The 20,256-nt window shown below is 42.7% G+C and overlaps 1 long non-coding RNA gene across 1 annotated transcript in view; it reads right to left on the bottom strand.

Annotated features, from left to right (window-relative positions):
- The window catches only part of LOC126456920 (uncharacterized), a 325,667-nt gene extending 306,925 nt beyond the window's left edge, over positions 1-18,742 (bottom strand). Inside the window, exon 1 of the long non-coding RNA XR_007585412.1 lies at positions 18,694-18,742. This is a non-coding gene — a long non-coding RNA (uncharacterized LOC126456920). The remainder of the gene's footprint in view (positions 1-18,693) is intronic.
- Between the last annotated feature and the right edge of the window lie 1,514 nt (positions 18,743-20,256).

The following is a 20,256-nucleotide window of genomic DNA, read 5'->3' as shown; positions in this document are numbered from 1 at the left end:
GCACCCCTCTGCACCTGTCTTGCTTTTTTCACGAATGTCTTGATTATATTATCAGCATGCCTTAGTCTGTGCTGATCTAAAAAGAACATAGCACGTACCGTACGGGAACCAACACACATACCCAACTTTTGAAGGACCTGGCATTTAGTTATATTTCCAAGATTGAAGGTTGCCACAGCATCATACACACCAAAATGTAGTGTATTAATTCCGACAAACACTGTTTTTGGGAGACGATGCCATATCACACTATTCAAGCACTCGTTGGGGTTCTGCGTTTTTCCGTGAAGACATTTCATCAGAAGACTTCTGTCAGCCAGATCTCTGAAAATGGGCTTTATTTCTGCCATGATGGCTGATGGTAGACTGTGGTGGTGAATGTATTTCTCTCCTGTTGTTAGTCCCCTATTGTATTTACACCAGCTGTTTTCACCTTTGGGGCACAAACCATGTTGTGGATGCTCATCCGTGGATGCGGTGTGGAAATATAAAGCCCATATAGCTCTCCTCATTTCTTCAAGATTGCCTGTATTTTGCCTGATTGCAAGGCCATAGCAGTTCTGAATGTGGTCTATTATGGAATCAGTCAATCTTCCTCTGCCATCCAAGGTTTTCCCATCATCTAGTTTTTTCCCTTTCATAACTGATTTTAACCTTCTCAGCCTGGCACCCATTCTCTTCTGCACATGTCCTATACATTCAAGTTTGCTTATATTTACACTGTTCCCATATGGTTTGCTTTCCAAAACTTCTTTGAATGCTTTAGAGTCACCATCTCCCAGATATTTGACATAGCGAACATTATACCACTGTGAAGAGCGATGAAAAATTTTCTTCACCCCAGCAACCTCCATGCCACCACTACTACCATAATAATTAGCAATACAGTCATCACTGTGTTCATTTTTCAGCCTGCCTGTGCACCTACAGTATTTAGACATTATTGCAACATCAATAACCTTGCCAGTATCAACACTAGTTGCTGTTACAACACCATTGTTGGAGGTGTGGCCCCTTTTCTGCCACGTGCCATCAAACGCCACTGTGAGGTCACGACTGCCGTCATTTTCTTCCACTGCTTCTTCCACAGCAACCTGCATTGACTTCTGTGCTACATCTTCAACTGCAGATCCTAGTACATAATTGTAAGCTTCAAACTTTGAAGGTGCACTTGGAAGATTTAGAACACCACATAGCATATCACCAGCTGCTTTGCCCTTACCAATTGCTCGCAATCCATAAACTAACCTAATATTTACACTATAAAGTTCAGTTTTCTTGTATCCATTATTTACAGTTACTGAAACCGAACTTGGAAACTTACAGCTGTATTTACAAACACTGCATATTAAATTAAACTGGGCAGCCAGGCCAACATGGGATTCTACTTTCAGAGAAACGTTTCCATGACATTTTTTGCAGCACAAACTGTTTTCAAGAGCTTCACACAATATATTCGTATCAATGAGTTCAAAAACTTCATTCCCTCTATCAAGTAAATTATATTTCTCTTCCAAATCTCTTAGTTTTTTATGAGAAGCACTGTTTTCATTTGGTGTAAGTTCGTTCGGCAAATCAGTAATAAGTGGATTCACATTTTCCAACAGTGATGATGATGAACTGCTTTGCTTTGCTAATGAATCATTATTTCTTTTCTTTTGCCAGTTCACACGCTTTTTAAATACTTTTGCTTTAGCTCTAGGCATTTTCACTGCGAAAAATGAAGCACTAAATACGAAATAACTCAACAACAACTACTTTCTTATATCACACTGTTTACAAAACAGTCCCGCCACAAAGTCAAAGAGTAACTTGAGGAAACCAGAGAGAAACATTTTCGGGCAACTAGTGTATAAATAGTCGCTGGAAACCGGGATATTTGAATTCATGTCACTTTAAAGGTACTGCCAAAAAGTTCATGGTCAGCCACGAGAGACGTGTATAACTAAAGCGCAATACCCGATCTCACAAATATATAAAAATAAAATAGTTATAATTGTAGTAGAGCTATGTATGATACGTCATTTTAAAGAGGAAACATGGCAGAATATTATACGCCAATAAAAAAAATTCGATTTTTTAACCCAAAATCCGATTCCGTATCCCCTTAACATACTGGAAGAATATGGCATTGACAGAAAAACCAGGGCAATTATACAACAGACACTCACAGACACCACCCCGAAGATTAAGTTCATGGGAGAAATTTCAGATCCCTTCCAGATACACACAGGTGTCAGACAAGGAGATGAGCTATCACCAATCCTGTTTAACAGTCTTAGATGTCAAACAATGGGAAAAACGGAAATGATTGTATGACACTGTTGGCCGGGAGGCCCTATTCGGGGTAGTTCAGCCACTGTATTGCAAGTTGTTTTTAGGTGAGGCCACATCAGTGACTTGCAAGTCAGTGGTGATGAAAATGATGATGGACACACAACGCCAAGTCCCCTGCCAGGAATCGAATCCAGGCCCCCTACGTGGTAGGCGGCAACAATACCGCTACACTATGGAGGTGGACAAACAATGAGAAGAACAAATTGAAGGAATACAGCTAGGAAGAACATGTGAAACAAGAACAATCATAAAAGTCTGGAATTTGCAGATGACATAGCCATAGTTAGTAATAACACACAAGAGGCAAAGTAAGCACTGGAACACCTACATGAAATAGCTGCCAAAACAGGTCTACAAATATCGTACGAGAAGACTCAATACATGGAATTACATATCATGCAAACAACGTATGGGTCTGTCAAAAGAGTCAAAAAATTTAAATATTTAGGGGAATACCTACAAAAAGGAGGATCAAACAAGGCATCCAGCATAGAACGAACAGAAAGACTCCAGAAAGCATACAAATTCACATGGTCACATTATACTAAGAAAAGCGTATCAAGACAGGCCAAAATTGGACACTACAAAACAGTTGTATTACTTGAAGCACTATATGCGTCAGAAATGACCAAAATTGGAGCATCAGGCATTATAGAAACAGAAAAAATAGAACGCAAATTCTCAGGAAAATATTCAGACCAATATACAAACATGGCATATGGATGAAAAGACCTACCAATGAGTTATACCAACACAATGACAGTCTCACTGACATGATCAGAAAACGCAGGCTGAATTTCTATGGACTCATACAGAGAACGGACAACACCAGACTTACATAGAGAATCTTTCATGTAGTAAAACATTCAAGCTTTAAAATAAATTGGTATCATGAAATAGAGGAAGACATAAGGCAGCTGGGGATCAACAAACAAATGATAAAAGACAGAAGAAATTCAGGAACAAAATTAGGAATGCAAAATTTATGGTAAATGAGAAGAGGAAGACAGAAGCATTATGGATGGAACAAAGGAAACAAGAGCATAGTCAAAGGATGAAGAGATTTTGGGAAGAGAAAAGGAAGAAAGGAAAGAAGTAGAAATTGTGTCATCATGAGATATTAGAGTTCAAATACCGTCCATTAGGGCAAAAATGATATGAATGAATGAATGAATACTTTATTCAACATCGAATGATTCACTGCATATGTACAAAAACAGGTTGCAATTCTTGATACATAACACAATAATACATTCTTCTGAATACACCACTGATTAATGAAATGATTAGATTACAGATAAAATGGTTTGATTAACATTCCTACATATTTTTTCAAAGCATTTCTTATTCTGTATGTAAGTATGATATTCTTCTGATGTGCAAAAGGGATTTTGCAAAAGGAATTTCTTTAGGTGAAATTTAAGCTTCAACGTGGGCAGTGCATTGGCTAATTTTAAACCTGCATATTATAAACCTTCACAGAGTGCTGTTCTGTGGGTGCTGACATAAAATTTTTCTTTATATCTGGTATTGTATTTATGCAAATCAGAATAAATGTTGAGCTGCAGTTTTTTAACAAATAATATGGCTTTTAGAATGTACATGTTTACTACAGTTAGAACAGCAGCTTTTCCAAACATGTCATGGCATGATTCCCTATGTTTTGCGCCACAGACAATTTTTATAGCTTTCTTTTGAAGTAGCAATAGCTTATTTAGATTTGTTATGGTTGTTGCTCCATAAATTTCTGTTCTGTAATTCAGGTGAGAGAAAAATAAAGCATGGTATCCAACCATTAGGAGAACAGTGTCTTTTCATAACTTGCTAATCACATTAACTGCAAATATCTTCTTAGACAACTTCCATGCTTGATGTGTGCCTCATTTTAGATTGCTTTGAATTATTAAAATGATGAACTTTACACTAAACTGTTTTTTACTAATTCATTGCCTGTGTGCAGTTTAATTTCATAATTAAAACTACTGTTGTTGAACCCATGAGATGTGTTTTACTGGTGCTCACATTTAAGTGGCTTCATTAAGAATTTAACAATTTCATTTGTCACACTGTTACAATGAGTCTCTAGTTCACTAAATGGTTCCTTTTTCCCATGATATCGTCTGCATACAGAACTACTTTGGAACTTTGAGTGCAACATTTTATGTCATTTACATAAATTAATAACAGAAGAGGATCCAGTACTGAGCCCTGCGGCACGCCATATTTTATATCAGTGATTTTGGAATTTTGAACACCACTTTCAGTTTTAAGCAGTACAGACTGTTTTCAATTACTCATATAAGAGTTTATTAGGACATGAGTAGTGCCTCTGATGCCAACGTTCCACAGCTTATCTAATAGTATAGTAGCGTCCACAGGGTCACAAGCTTTCTCGAAGTCAAGGTGTACACCACCAACATGTTGCTTGTCCTCAATGGCACTTATTATGTCTTCAATTAACTGAGCAGCTGCTGTGTTATTTGATTTACACTATAGGATTTTGATTTTCAAACATTATGTTGTGCTTGTTGAGAAAGTTTATAATTTTGTTATCAAAAGACAAGAAGTATTTAGTGTGGTGTGTAGTTTTCAATTTTGTATTTGACACCTCTTTTTAAAGATTGGTATTACCTGGGTATATTTTTAGTCTGTCTGGGAAGGTGCCTAACTATTACATTAGCTATTATTAGCTGCTACAGACAGAGGTACAGAGACTTTTGTCTACACAATTTAATACATTCTTTGTCTTTAAATATGTCTGCTTGTGTCTGTATATGTGTGGATGGATATGTGTGTGCGTGTGAGTGTATACCCATCCTTTTTTCCCCCTAAGGTAAGTCTTTCTGCTCCCGGGATTGGAATGACTCCTTACCCTCTCCCTTAAAACACACTTACTTTCGTCTTTCCCTCTCCTTCCCTCTTTCCTGACGAAGCAACCGTTTGTTGCGAAAGCTAGAATTTTATGTGTATGTTTGTGTTTGTTAGTGTATCTATCGACCTGCCAGCGCTTGCGTTCGGTAAGTCACATCATCTTTGTTTTTAGATACAATTTAATACATTAATATTGAGGCCATCACACCAGCAGAAATGGAAGATTTTAAGGAGCTAATGATAGTCTTTTTTTATTTTTTTATTTTTTTTTTATTATTTTATTTATTTATTTATTTATTTATTTGAAGTTTACGGGGGCAAGATGTACGTTATGCTCAGATGGACTACCTTTAAAATTATATTGCATGTTATGAATGTCACTGACAGCTTCCCCTAATGAAGAAAAATATTCATTGAAAATATTTGCAATTTCAAATTGGTCTTTCAAGACCATCCCACTGTGATCATTAATACGTCCATGTAGCATTTGTCTCTGCCTCTTCTGAAACTGTTTATCAATCCCCAGACACCAGTAGTAATATTATATGAAGCCGAAGCTTGTTTGCAACAAAGTTGCTCCCAGTCTGTATTAATAAATCTTTATACTATTACTGATAAATTCTGAAGACCTCTTTTAGCTTGAGATCTTCTCTATTATTCAACATTGCACTATGGAGTAATTTTAATTTTCCTTGTTTCAATGACTTTTTTCATCCAGAAATTTTTGTTTACATTTCTTTTTGTTTATCTTTTGTGGCTATAACTGGACATCTGGCAGCAAATGTAAAATTTTTGGATGGTGAACATTATTGCCAGGGCCTCCTTTTCAATCTGGTAGTAGTTCTGTTGCACTGGGGTTAACGTCTTAGATGCAGAAGCGATGGGCTGTTCGGAGCCATCGGTATTCCAATGTGTGAGAACTGCCCCAATGCCGTATGCTAATGCATCAGGTGCCACAACCAAGGGGAGGTCCGGAGAGAAGGGAGTAAGGCAAGGAGCAGGTTTTAGCATTGTCTTTAAATGGAGAAAAGCCTGGTCACAGGCAGCAGCCCAATCAAAAGTCACCCCTTTGCGATGCAAGTGATTGAGGGATTGAGCAACAGAGGCATCTTGAGGTAAGAACTTTGAGTAATAAGTAACCCTGCCCAAAAACACCTGGAGTTCAGGTAGTTCCTTGGAATGAGGAAGGGCCTCAATGGCCGCGACATTGCGATCCCTTTCAGCGTTTGGTCACCTATGGCGATGGTTCCATTTCCCTTTGTGGGCAGTTCATCATCCAGGCGACATACATATTTGTTCCCTGGCTCCTTACCCTATTTGCCATCGACCATCCATCGACTTCAAACATTTTTGGCCTGGATGTGTTTCAACTGTTTGGCTATTCAATTTCCGATGAAGTTAAGGTTATTTCCACAGCTGTTCCTCTTCAGGACTTGACGATTGGTGCTCAGCTTTTGCATCATTGTTTGCAACGGATCTCGGGTGTGCTTCACGTTTTCAGGTGCACATCACACTTTGGCCAGATGTGCAGACTCGCTTTTTGTGGGCCAGACTCATTCCGGTAGCCTTACAGCCAGCAGTCAAGCTGGAACTTGATTGGCTCCAGGCTGTTGGTGCCCTAGAGCCTGTGACATACAGTGTTTGGGTGATACCAGTGGTGGTCATACTAAAACCCAATGGGTCCCTTCGGCCGTGTGGGGACTTTGGAGCTACTGTCAATGCTCAGTCCTTATTAGACACTTACCCCATTGCCCGACAGGAAGACCTTCTCACCAAGCTTGCGCGGGGCGAGTATTTTTCTAAGATCAATCTGGCTGATGCATACCATCAGATACCCTTGGATGCCGAATCCCAGAACATTATGGTTATCAAATATCAAAACAAGCAGAAGTCAGCAGCAAAGCTATCACAGGAAAAGCTAACATTTTTCTGGTACTGAGCACCACGGGTTTCGAATCTGTGCCAGACGGCATGGAACTTGATGACTACTAGAGGTCTCTGTAGCAGTCATGCCATAAGACATAGCTGCGTGCCCTCCTGGCCCTGAGTCTAACGTGAGGGCGCCACTGTGAAGCACATGGTCCCAGCGGCCAAGAGCGACATACCCTGTCATGTATTTAGGCGGCTGCCTCTCACTCAGTGAGGCAGACTGGTATTCGCATTGAGTCAGTTCATATCTTGCTTATAGACATCGTGTTACCGTTGCATGTTCTTACTTCCCGTTTATGAGTGGACGTTGTTTTGATTTCGTGAGGTTATCTCTTGTGACCCTGTTGCTTAATACATTGTTGTTGATCTTGGTGTCTTGCTCGGTTGTCTGTCATCGTGCTTGTCTTCCATTCCTATTCATCCTTCTTGTTTGTTCTTGGACCGCTCCCACTCGATCCCACCACGTCTTTGTTAGCGGCAATCCCACAAGTGTTCCTGTCGTGGTTACAACATTTTGGTGACAAGGTAAACAGTAGTAGTTGTTAGCATGGAGGCTAAGTTGGTCTGTCTTCTGGAACAACAGCAGCAGCTCATGAAACAGCAGCAGCTCCAGTTAGACATCTTACAAAAGTCGACACAGTTGGTAAGGGACGAAGTCAATGCCTGGGGACACATTACCACAACAGCTTCCGAGTCCTTGGGTGTCCGATGCTTTCCCACGGCCACCGTCATTCCCACCATTTAATGACAATAAAGAAGACTGGAAAACATACTTACATCAGCTGAAACAACATTTCACAGATGACCCCTTGCAGCAGTCGTTGTTTTTGTCTCGGGCCTCCCCAGACACATTCTTTCTTCTCCACAAGTAAGCACCCTTGTCCGATCCTGTGGTGCTGTCTTTCCAGGAGATATGCCTTTTGCTGACAAACTATTATTCACAGCATTACCATGTGGTTGCCTCTCAGCTGGAGTTCCACCAGTGCCATAAACAGCCTGGTGAATCATATTGTTCCTGGGTCACGGTCTTGCAGGGTCTCAGCTGTTGATGCGATTTTACATGCACCAATCAGCAGTGTAAGGCCTCGTATGTGGACTCCCTGATCTGGGATGTGGTGGTTCAGCTGGCTCCCAACCCTAAGGTCCACACTGTGGCTTTTAAACTTGATAATCTCTCATAGGAAGAGATTCTCTGAATTGCCCACTCATTTGAAATTGCTCAGGTGGCTAACAAGAGTCTCATGGCAAGGCCGCAAGTGGCGGCGATTGAGGCATCTCTGCGGGTTCCCCCCATGTGACATAGACGTGGCCCACTGACAGAGGCCCACACCATCGGGACTCCTCTTTGTCCGATGTCTCTACGGCAACAGAGCCTCCAGTTGCCCCTCATCACCGGTCATGCAGCCCGCTTCCATCTTGCCCACAGCGCTTTACCGCACACTCTCGAGATGATTGCCATCACCACTGGAAAACGTGCACACTGTGTGAGAAGCCGAGGGCCACTTCCGATCTGTTTGTCATAGTCACTCAACTCACTCCCATCCTGCCCCTACTGGCCCTCAGGATACAATACCTGCTCTGCAATCAGTCATCCCACTGGAGGACCCATCAGCATGGAAGCTATTCCTCACGATCCGCCTTTTTACTGAGGATGTCAGTTTTCAGGTAGACACTGGGGCCACCGTCTCCCTGTTTAATGTTGCAATATACACCCACCTGGGCTCCCCTGAGTTGTCACCTCCCTCTCGGCATTTGGTCACCAATGGCAACAGTTCCATTCCCCTTCATGGGCAGATCATCGTCCAGCCGACATACAAACATGTTCCCTGGCTCCTTACCCTATTTGCCATCGACCATCCATCGGCTTCAAATATTTTTGGCCTGGATGTGTTTCAACTGTCTGGCAATTCAATTTCAATGAAGATAAGGTCATTTCCATGGCTGTTCCTCTTCAGGACTTGGACGATCTGTGCTCAGCTTTTACATCATAGTTTGCAATGGATCTTGGGTGTGCTTCACGTTTTCAGGTGCACATCACACTTCGGCCATATGTGCAGACTCGCTTTTTCTGGGCCAGACCCATTCCGGTGGCCTTACGGCCAGCAGTCAAGCAGGAACTTGATTGGCTCCAGGCTATTGCCATCCTAGAGCCCATGACATACAGTGCTTGGGCGACACCATTGGTGGTCATACTGAAACCCAATGAGTCCCTTCGGCTGTGTGGGGACTTCGGCACTACTGTCAATGCTCTTACCTCAAGATGCCTCCATTGCTCAACCCCTCAGTCACTTGCATTGCAAAGGGGTGAATTTTGATTGGACTCCTGCCTGTGAACAGGCTTTTCCCTGTTTAAATACAATGCTGAAGTCCGCCGCTTGCCTTACTCCCTTCTCTCTGGGTCACCCCTTGTTTATGGTAGCTGATGCATCAGCATACGGCATTTGGGCAGTCCTCAGACATCGGAATACCAATGGCTCTGAACAGCCCATCACTTTTGCATCTAAGACGTTAACCCCAGCACAACGGAACTAATACCAGATTGAAAAGGAGGCCCTGGCGATAGTGTTCGCCATACAAAAATTTCACATCTATCTCTTTGGGGCCAAGTTCACCCTCCTGATGGACCATAAACCTTTAGTTACACTTTTTGGACCCCACTCTCACCTTTCGGGAGTGGACGGCTCAATGTCTCCAGTGCTGGGCATTATTTTTATGGAATTACACTTACACCATCCGGTATAAGCCCACTGCCCACCATGCTAACGCGGACACTTTGTAACATCTCCAAGCACCATGGCTACACGCATAGATCCTATCTTGGGGCATGTTCTCTGCTACGTGGTCCATGGTTGGCCCTCCTGTATTACTCATCGGATGCGGTCTGATTTCAGCCCCTAGTGCCATCTGTCCCACAGGCCCTCCATGGGCAATGATGACCTTCTGTTGGCCATAGAGTCGGATGCCCATTGAGTGGTCATCCCTCTGGATTTTCGTCATCACATGCTCAGTTTGTTGCACCACAGGCACTGAGGTATGTCCTGCATGAAACGTTTGGCTCACCAGCACGTGTATTGGCCTGGCATCGATGGCGATACTGACAGCCTGGTTCAGAGGTGCACTGTGTGTGAGTGTCACCAGGCAAGCACCCTGGTCTGTGCCTCGCCAGCCCTGGGATCGCATCCCTCACGATTCTGCGGGCACGTTTTTGGGGTCCATGTGGTTACTTATCGTTGATGCCTATTCCAAATACCCATATGTCGTCTGCATGGTGCCCACCACCACACAGGCCACATTCATGGCACTGGCCCAGATTCTCACTACTGAGGGCCTGCCTCACACAATGGTCTCTGATAATGGCCCCCAATTCACAGCATCCTCCTTCCACGACTGCTGTCAAGCCAACGGTATCAAATCATATCCATAGCCTGCCTTTCCAACCTTCCTTCAATGGCGCAGCGGAGAGCCTTGTCCGCACATTTAAACAACAGTTGACAAAGGTGGTCGAAACATCTCCAACCATGTTAGCCCTCACCCTGTTCTTGAGCACATATCACATCATGCCAACTGACGGCCATAGTCTGGTGGAGCCCCTCCATGGGTGACAGCCGCGGACCCTGCTCCATTTGCTGAGGTCGTCATCCTCCCATCCCCGCTCCTGGCCCTCTCGGCGTGACGCCCCCAGCGCAGCCATGTGGGCCTGCGTGTACAGGAGCGAGGCGGGTTGGAACCTGCCAAGGTCATCACGGCCCATGGGCAGCGTGTGATGTCAGTGCAGATGTGAAAAGGGTTGGAGCACCACCATCATAACCAGCTCCACCTGCGTACCTCCACAGGTCTCCTGCCGCCACCTCCTCCTACACTACCTCCTTCGGGTCCTTCAAGTTGCCGCCACTGTCCCGGTTGCTGCCTCCCCACGAGTCTGCACCCCCCCCCTCCCCCCCCCCCTCCCCCCAGCAACATCAGTTGATGAGCCTGGGTCTTCTCCCATCTGCCACCCACCGTGGCACTGTCCGGGGTGTTTTCACCCTATGTGCAGGGGGGAGGGATCTGGTACTGAGTGCCGCAGGTTTTGAATCCCCTCCAGATGGCATGGAACTCGATGACCACTAGAAGTCTCTACAGCAGTCGCGCCATAAGCCGTGGCTGTGTGCACTCCTGGCCCCAAGTCTAATGTGAGAGCGCCACTGTGGAACACATGGTCCCAGCAGCAATACTGACATACCCTGTCATGTATTTAGGCGCTGCCTCTCACTCAGTTAGGTAGTCTGGTATTCGTGTTGAGTCGGTTGATATCTCACTTACCGACATTGTGTTTCCGTTGTGTGTGCTTACTTCCCGTTTACGAATGGACGTTTTTTTGATTTCGTGAGGTTATCTCCTGTGACCCCATTGCTTAATACTTTTTTGTTGATCTTGGTGTCTTGCCCGGTTGTCTGTCATCGTGCTTGTCCTTCCATTCCCATTCGTCCATCTTGTTTGTTCATGGGCCACACCCATTTGGTCCCGCCACATTTTTGTTAGCAGAAACCCCATAACCATTCCTGTTGCTGTTACAACAATTCTCAATCTATGGTAAGTGTGCCAGTATGCGGTTCAGCCTGTCGATGTTATCATTATACTTCATTCTTTTTCTTACATATAGTATCTCTGCCCAGCTGGCCTTAGAAATTTCCCTGGCTTGCCTGCAGTGGCAGTTCGTGTGGTAAATCCTGATTTGGTGGGTTGGGCCATTCCACAGCAATGCACTTATTTACATCACTTTGTGGAGAATTTTGTCTAATTTCCTCAACAATTAATTTACTGACAAACTTCTTGTCTCTTTTATTCATGTGCATATTATGAGTTTTATGCAGGTCTTTTTCTAGATTGCTGACATTTACCAGAGATACATTGTGAAATTTATTACACATTGCTTTAAGCCTCTCATCCGTGCACTTCCAAGTTTACAATACATTACGTTGTTTAGAACAGGCTAGGAGACCTAGGCAATCACGTGCACATTATTCTTTGGGTAATCCAGCCTGTCAGAGCTAATTTTCTCTACCACAGTGTTGAAATTGTGTTTCACTCTCAAGCATTTCTCACACTAGAACACTGATTTATGGACATTTCCATTTAACATATGCCAAGTGAGGTGCTCTTTAATCCTTATAATGGTCTTATATTCTCTTAAGTGCTCTCCACATAATGAATGATGAAAGCACTTAAAACATCAAAGGGATCAGATCCTAGGGTAGACAAATCTTATCTTTCCCACCAGAGCAGGTATGGAAGCAAAGCAATCACTTGTTAAGTGAATACCCTGGCACCTCTTTCTTTTCAAGCTGTTGTTTTGCTTTCCATAACCAAGGATAAGCATCCTGTTTTTTGGCTCTACCTCCAAACAGTCCCAGAATCTCTCTGAGGACTGTTCCCACAAAAGACCCTTTTTCTCGCGTTGCAGGAGATCCGCTGCCTCCAATTTGTATTGAAACATATGGCAAATGGCATCAGCCATATGACTATTTGTAGCCCTTATATCATCAACACTAAAACTGGAGGTAGATATCCATAGAGCCCACCTGCCTGTTCTCTTTATCTTCCATGACCTAGCTAGCACCAACGTTAGGACCTGGTTGTTGGTCTTTAAGTGGAATAGGTTATGCTCCAGATGAAACCTAAATTGTTCCAATCAAATAACACTGGTTGTGCTTCTAGTCTAAAACTGAGTACTTGCTCTCTGCCACTGATAATGACCTGGAGGCATAACTGACAGGCTTCCTCTATCCCTCCTTCTCTGGTGGCGGATGATCTGAACTGGAGGCATCTGTCTGAAAGACAAACTCTCCATCAAAATCCAGCACAGCTAGGACATGTGCACTCCAGCCTTAAATGCATCAAAGGTTGTGCATCCCACTGACAATGCTCATCCTTTCTCCACAGCTGGCAAAAGGGGGCAGCCAGCTGTGCAAAGTTGGGAGTAAGTTTGCAGAAATATTTCACTGTCCCTATGAATCTAGGTATATCTTTTTTATCTTTAGGACTGGGAAACAGATGAATACCTATAGTTCAATCGTGCTCCACCCGCACATCTTCAAAGGGCACAAGATGACCAAGGAACATGATCTCTTTTTAGGCCAGGTTGACAATAGCAAGTTTTACAGTCAGCCTGGCTTCCCAGAGACAGTAAAGGGCTTGGCCTACGCGATCTAGGTGCTCACTAAAGGTTTTGCTATAAATGCCCTGTATTCCAGGGGTAGAGTCTTTGACTAGTAATCAAAACTTCTCACTCCCAGGTTTTAACCCTGCCACCACTTAAATGTTGAATAAAAATCATCAGCAATGGCAAACAAAGGCTTCTGGGATAAACAGTCACCCTCATTCAGCCAACAGCCTTGTCAAAGAGGGCAGAGGAGTGGAGGAGGACAGAGCAGCAGACAGAGGTTCAGGGCACTCTCTTACCCTTGGGGTACAAAACTGCCACTAAAGGTGGGAGGATGCAGAAGGAAAAGGAAACCACTGCATTAAAGATACATAATGTGTATCCACAAAACATGTGGCCTGTAACTGAGAAAGTGCCATGATGATCTCTCTGTTGGCAAAAGATTCCATATTAGTCCCCCATTCAGGTCTCCAGGAGGGTACTACCAAGTTGGAGGTGACTATGTGAGAAATATTCATTAACCAATGAAAGGATAATGTTCTACAAGTTGAGGCATGGAAGGGAAGGTAGAAACAATGAAATAGGAAATGCTAAGGCTAAAGCTAGATATAGTTGGGACCAGTGAAGTGAAATGGAAAGAAAAAAAGGATTTCTGGATGGATGAGTGTAGGGTAATAATAGCAGCAGCAGAAAATGGTAGAATGGGAGTAGAATTTGTTATGAATAGGAAGGTATGGAAAAGAGTGAGTTATTGTGAACAGCTCAGTGAAAGTACTGTTCTCATCAGAAATGACAGCAAACCAACACCAACAACAATACTTCAAGTAGGGGAGAGAGTAGAAGAAAGGGTTATGGGATAATATAGGCTAGTAGGAACAAAAGAAGAGAAAGGCTAATTGAGTTCTGCAATAAATATTAGTTATTAGTAGTGAATATTCTTTTCAAGAATCACAAGCAGAGGTGGTATACTTGGGAAATGCCAAGAGGTACAGAAAGATTTAAACTGGATTACATCATGGTCAGGCAGAGAATCCAAAATCAGATGCTGGATTGTAATGCATACTCAGGAGCAGATAGAGACTCAAACCACAACTAAGTAGTGATAAAGAGTAGGCTGAATTTTAAGAGACTCATCAGGAGGAATCAATGTGCGAAGAAGGGGATATGGAAGTACTAAAGGATGAAGGGATGTGCTTGAAGTTCTCTGAGGCTATAGGTACAGCAATAAGGAACAGCTCAGTTGAAGAGGAATGGACAAATCTAGAAAGGACAATCACAGAAGTTGGAAACACAAACATAGGTACAAAGAAAAAACTGCGAAGATACTGTGGGTAACAGAAGAAATACTTCAGTTGATCAATGAAACAAGGAAGTATAAAAATGTTCAGAGAAATTCAGGAATACAGAAATACATGTCACTTAGGAATGAAATAAATAGGAAGTGCAGGGAAGCTAAGGCAAAATAGCTGCATGCAGACTATGAAGAAATTGAAAAAGAAATGATTGTAAGAAGGACTAAGTCAGCATACAGAAAAGTTAACACAATCTTTGATGAAATTAAAAGTACTCTTTAGCCGGTATGTGCTTTTGTGCCTGATCAGTGTAACAGAAAACCAAGGGGTTTTCAGTACGAGGCAAGACATCCATAATCATGACACCTGCAACAAGAAGAACATTGATATACCAAGCTTTCAACTATCCAGAACACATAACAGTTTTCCAATGGTTGCTTTGCAAATGTTCCACTCACTGCCTCGAGAAGTGTAATCCCTGCCAGCGGGATCATTCAAAATGGACACTGCACAGTACCTGAAAGAAGACCTATTATACTCCATTAGAGAATTCTTCAAGAGGGACCAAAATCAATGGACAAAATAATACTGTAATAAAGTAATACATCAAGAGAGCAATTGGAATTCCACTGTTAAATGCAGAGGAGAGAGCGGTTATGTGGAAAGTGTACATTGGAGGCCTCTATGAGGGGAAGAGTTGTCTGATGATGTGATAGAAGAAGAAACAGGAGTAAATATAGAGGAGAGAGGGAAATCAGTATTAGACTCAGAATTTACAAGAATTTTGGAAGCCTTAAGATTGAATAACAGAGAAGGAATGGACAACAATTCATTCTAAAATCGTTGGGGAAAGAGCAACAAAATGACTATTCATGCCATCAGACTTTTGGAAAACCATCACCCACACAATTCTGAAGATTGCAAGAGAAGAAAAACGTGAGAATTATCACACAATCAGCTTAACAGCTGATGCATTCAAATTGCTGACAAGAATAATATACAGAAGTATTTAAAAGAAAATTGGGGATCTATTAGATGAGGATCAGTTTGGCTTTTAATAAAAGGTAAAGGCACCAGAGAGGCAGTTCTGACATTGTGGTTGATAATGGAAGCAAGATTAAGGAAATCAAGACATGTTCATAGGATTTATCAATCTGGAGAAAGGTCTCAACAGTGTAAAATGGTGCAAGATGTTAAAATCCTGAGAAAAATATGAGTAAGTTGTAGGAAAAGATGGGTAATGTACAATATACAGGGTGAGTCACCTAACGTTACCACTGGATATATTTCGTAAACCACATCAAATACTGACGAACCGATTCCACAGATCGAACGTGAGGAGAGGGGCTAGTGTAATTGTTTAATACAAACCATACAAAAATGCACGGAAGTATGCTTTTTAACACAAACCTAGGTTTTTTTTTAATGGAACCACATTAGTTTTGTTAGCACATCTGAACATATAAACAAACACGTAATCAGTGCCATTTGTTGCATTGTAAAATGTTAATTACATCCGGAGATATTGTAACCTAAAGTTGATGCTTGAAACCTCCGACGTTCAGTTGCGTGTTGTAACAAACATGGGCCACAGTCGGCGAGCAGCATCTGCAGGGACATGTTTACGATGACGACCGTGTTTGCGAGTGTGGCTGTAGTGCACTGTTGTGGTTTGGTCTAGCTGTCGCAGTGTCCGCATGTAGCGCTTGCTGCTATCGTTATTCTGCATTCGTCTCTGCACACAGACCAACTGTAGTACACCGTGTTACCAGACGTCTGTGATAGTGTAGCGTTGTAGGAACTGTGACCATGGTGTATTCGAACTCTGAAAAGGCAGAGATGATACTCATCTATGGCGAGTGTCGACGAAATGCAGCTGAAGCCTGCAGGGTGTATGCCGAATGGTACCCGGGCAGAGAGCATCCAACGTGCTGCACATTGCAAAACATCTACCGCCAACTGTATGCAACAGGTATGGTTGTAGCATGCAAATGGGTCCGTAACAGGACCGTCACAGGAGAAGCGAGTGCAGTTGGTGTGTTAGCTGCTGTTGCCATGAACCCACACATGAGTACACGGGACATTGCGAGAGCCGGTGGACTGAGTCAAAGTAGTGTTATGCGCATACTGCATCGTCACCACTTTCACACGTTTCATGTGTCGCTACATCAGCAATTACATGGTGATGACTTTAATCATTGAGTGCAATTCTGTCAATGGGCATTAACAGAGAATGTGTTGCAGTTCTACCTGTTTACCGATGAAGCGGGTTTCACAAACCACGGGGCAGTGAATCTACGGAACATGCATTACTGGTCCGTGGACCATCCTCGCTGGCTCAGACAGGTAGAGCGACAGCGACCGTGGACTGTAAATGTATGGTGCGGAATCATTGGCGACCACTCATTGGTCCTCACTTCATTGCAGGGGCCCAAACAGCTGCAAGATACATCGCGTTTCTACAGAATGATCTGCCAACGTTGCTCGAAAGTGTCCCACTGGAAACGCGTCAACGTATGTGGTATCAGCATGATGGTGCACCTGCACATTCCGCAATTAACACTAGACTGACCCTTGACAGGATGTTCGACGGGTGTTTCATAGGACGTGGAGGACGCATAAATTGGCCAGCCTGTTCTCCTGATCTTACACCTCTGGACTTCTTTCTGTGGGGTATGTTACAGGAGAATGTGTGCCGTGATGTGCCTACAACCCCAGAGGATATGAAACAAAGTATTGTGGCAGCCTGCGGCGACATTACACCAGATGTACTGCGGCGTGTACAACATTCATTACGCCAGAGATTGCAATTGTGTGCAGCAAATGATGGCCACCACATTGAACATCTATTGGCCTGACATAGTGGGACACACTCTATTCCACTCCGTAATTTAAAACGGAAACCACGTGTGTAGGTGTACCTCACCCCTCATGGTAATGTACATGTGCGTCAGTGAAAAAGACCAATAAAAAGGTGTTAGCATGTGGACACAATGTGCTGTTCCAGTCTCTTCTGTACCTAAGGTCCATCACCATTCCCTTTGGATCCCTACGTAATTCGGTGCTCTCCGATACACACGATCGAACAGCGGAGGAGTGGTACTCAAGTGTCAGCTTTAGGTTACAATATCTCCGGATGTAATTAACACTTTACAATGCAACAAATGGCACTGATTATGTACTTGTTTATATGTTCAGATGTGCTAACAAAACTAATGGGGTTCCATTTAAAAGAAACGTAGGTTTGTGTTAAAAAACATACTTCCATGCATTTTTTTATGGTTTGTATTAACCAATTACACTAGCCCCTCTCCTCACATTCGGTATGTGGAATCGATCAGTATTTGATGTGGTTTACGAAATATATCCAGCGGTAATGTTAGGTGACTCACCCTGTATACAAGAGCCAAGAGGGAACAATAAGAGTGGAAGACTGAGGAGGAGGTACTTGGATTAAAAAGGATGTAGGACAAGAATGTATTCTTTTGGTCCTACTGTTCAGTTTACACATCAAAGAAGCAATGAAACACATAAAAGAAATGTTCAACAGCACTATTAAAATTCAAGGCAATCCACAGATCGAGCCTCCTGCCCCACTTACAAACTATCGTATCAGCACCCTTGCAGTCATAACCGGGTAGATTACCACGCAATTCTTTATCTTGTCTGCCCATCTTTCCTACACACACATTGACAACACGCCTCATTTCATTTCTCGAAACGGAAAGCCAAACTCACACGAAATGGACAACTGCTCTTTCTTCTCCCACTGACAGCACTGGTTTCTTCGTGCTTTTTAAGTTTGTTTTTAATGGTTTATGTTCTTTGCTGCCTCCCTCTGGGGCAGTCAGCCTACCTTTGTCAATCAAATACTTCCATAAAACATCACATAAGTGTCCTTGTTCCTCCAGCTTCCATTTTTTTTACTATTTCGGTTCCTCTATTTAACGATGTATTTTGTAAAAAGAAAAAGAAATAAACGAAGTGAAATATAGTCTAACTTGAAGACTATAAGCAACAGTATACTGTATGAAACGACCATATGAATAAAGGTATTTTACTGAAAATGGGACAACTTTGACCGGTGACAAAGTTAAATAACGAAACTAAACTGGTACTTACTTGAACTTTTAAGTTAGAAATCAATATCCACAAACAATAAACTTCTTGTACTACTTCAAGACGACCAAAGAGGGGAATCCCTCGTAACAATGCTTCCAACATGAAAAGATAGTTGGAAAACAGTGTGACCAACTTAAGGCAACCGTAAACAATCAAACATTTTGTTTGACTTAACTATGCTTGTTTGGGCAGCTCGTGGTCTCGTGGTAGCGTTCTCGCGTACCGAGCGCGGGGTCCCGGGTTCGATTCCCGACGGGGTCGGAGATTTTCACCCTCCTCGAGATGACTGGCTGTTGTTGTGTCGTCATCATCATCATCATCATTAATCCCCATTACGGTCGGAGGAAGGCGATGGCAAACCACCTCGAGTAGGACATTGCCTAGTAAGGCAGTGCGGGTCTCCCGCATCGTTCCCCTACACTCTATCAAGCAGTATGGAACTTCACCATCATCACTATGCATGCCAAGTATTTGACCGTGTACGGTGCAGTTTGACGTGTTTGTCAAGCATACATCGTATTTGACGTGTTTACGTGAAATTTCGATTAGCAGAAAGTTTGACAAGATGTGTGGACGTTGTGTCGACGTTTCGCCGTATATGTTTAGTCATAAACTGGTTTATTACTATTCATCTCACTGCATTGTGAGTTCCGTTGTGCCATGAAAACTACGATCAAGTATAAAAACAAAATAACACTGACAATAATCAAAATTGCAGAGATGGCATGTCTTTCCCAGCAAGAAGAGGTTACGAACAACATCAATATTTTACGCAAACAGTGACATACTAGAGGAGTGTAATGAAATAAAAGAAATCGAAGTTCTCTGGTTCTTCCGCGGACGACGTGGGTTATGTGTTCCCACGTCGCTGTGTCTTAATGACTTGTCATTAGGGGACCAAGTGGAAGAGAATAAATTTTCGCATACTTGTGTCTTCTTTTTCTATGTGAGAGTGAACTAACGCTAAACAAGCTATTAAACGTTTCACTGTCCATCCGCAGAAAGTTGGTGTAATCATTAGGTTCCGAATGCAACATTTCCATTAATAGGTTTCCAGTAGTACATTCCTCAATTTAAACCACTCCATGCATCATCGTGCTGTTTCCTTCTTCTTTAAACACAGTGCCAGACACAATGTTAGAAATGCTTCATCTGCGTTTGTAGACATTCCCACTAGTATCAAAATAAATCATACACGAAAAGCGTCTGCTTCAATTGTAAGGTTATATTGACAAGCATTTGTTTGACACATCTGTGGCTACATGAAAGCGCACTTGACAGGCAAGTTTGCTCTTTTAGGAGGGACTTAATAAGTTTTAAAAAGTTTCGTTGTCCATTCGAAGGACGTTGATGTAATCATTGGGTTCTGAGAGTTTAGGATATTTTCATGGAGAAATCTCTCTAAGCCATACCCTGGACCAGAGTCTTGTCTTCTTCTTCTTTAATCACAGTGCAAAGTCATTGCCAGGACTGCATTTTCTGCATTTGTGGTCGTTCTCACTACTCTCAAATACACACAAATAAGAACTGCGTCTGCTTCAAAGTGAGGTTAAACTGAAAAAC

Source organism: Schistocerca serialis, chromosome 2 (genome assembly GCF_023864345.2).
Source record: "Schistocerca serialis cubense isolate TAMUIC-IGC-003099 chromosome 2, iqSchSeri2.2, whole genome shotgun sequence".
NCBI classification, from domain to species: domain Eukaryota; kingdom Metazoa; phylum Arthropoda; class Insecta; order Orthoptera; family Acrididae; genus Schistocerca; species Schistocerca serialis.
Note: the sequence above shows the minus strand (reverse complement) of the source record. Positions and strands in the feature narration are given on the sequence as shown.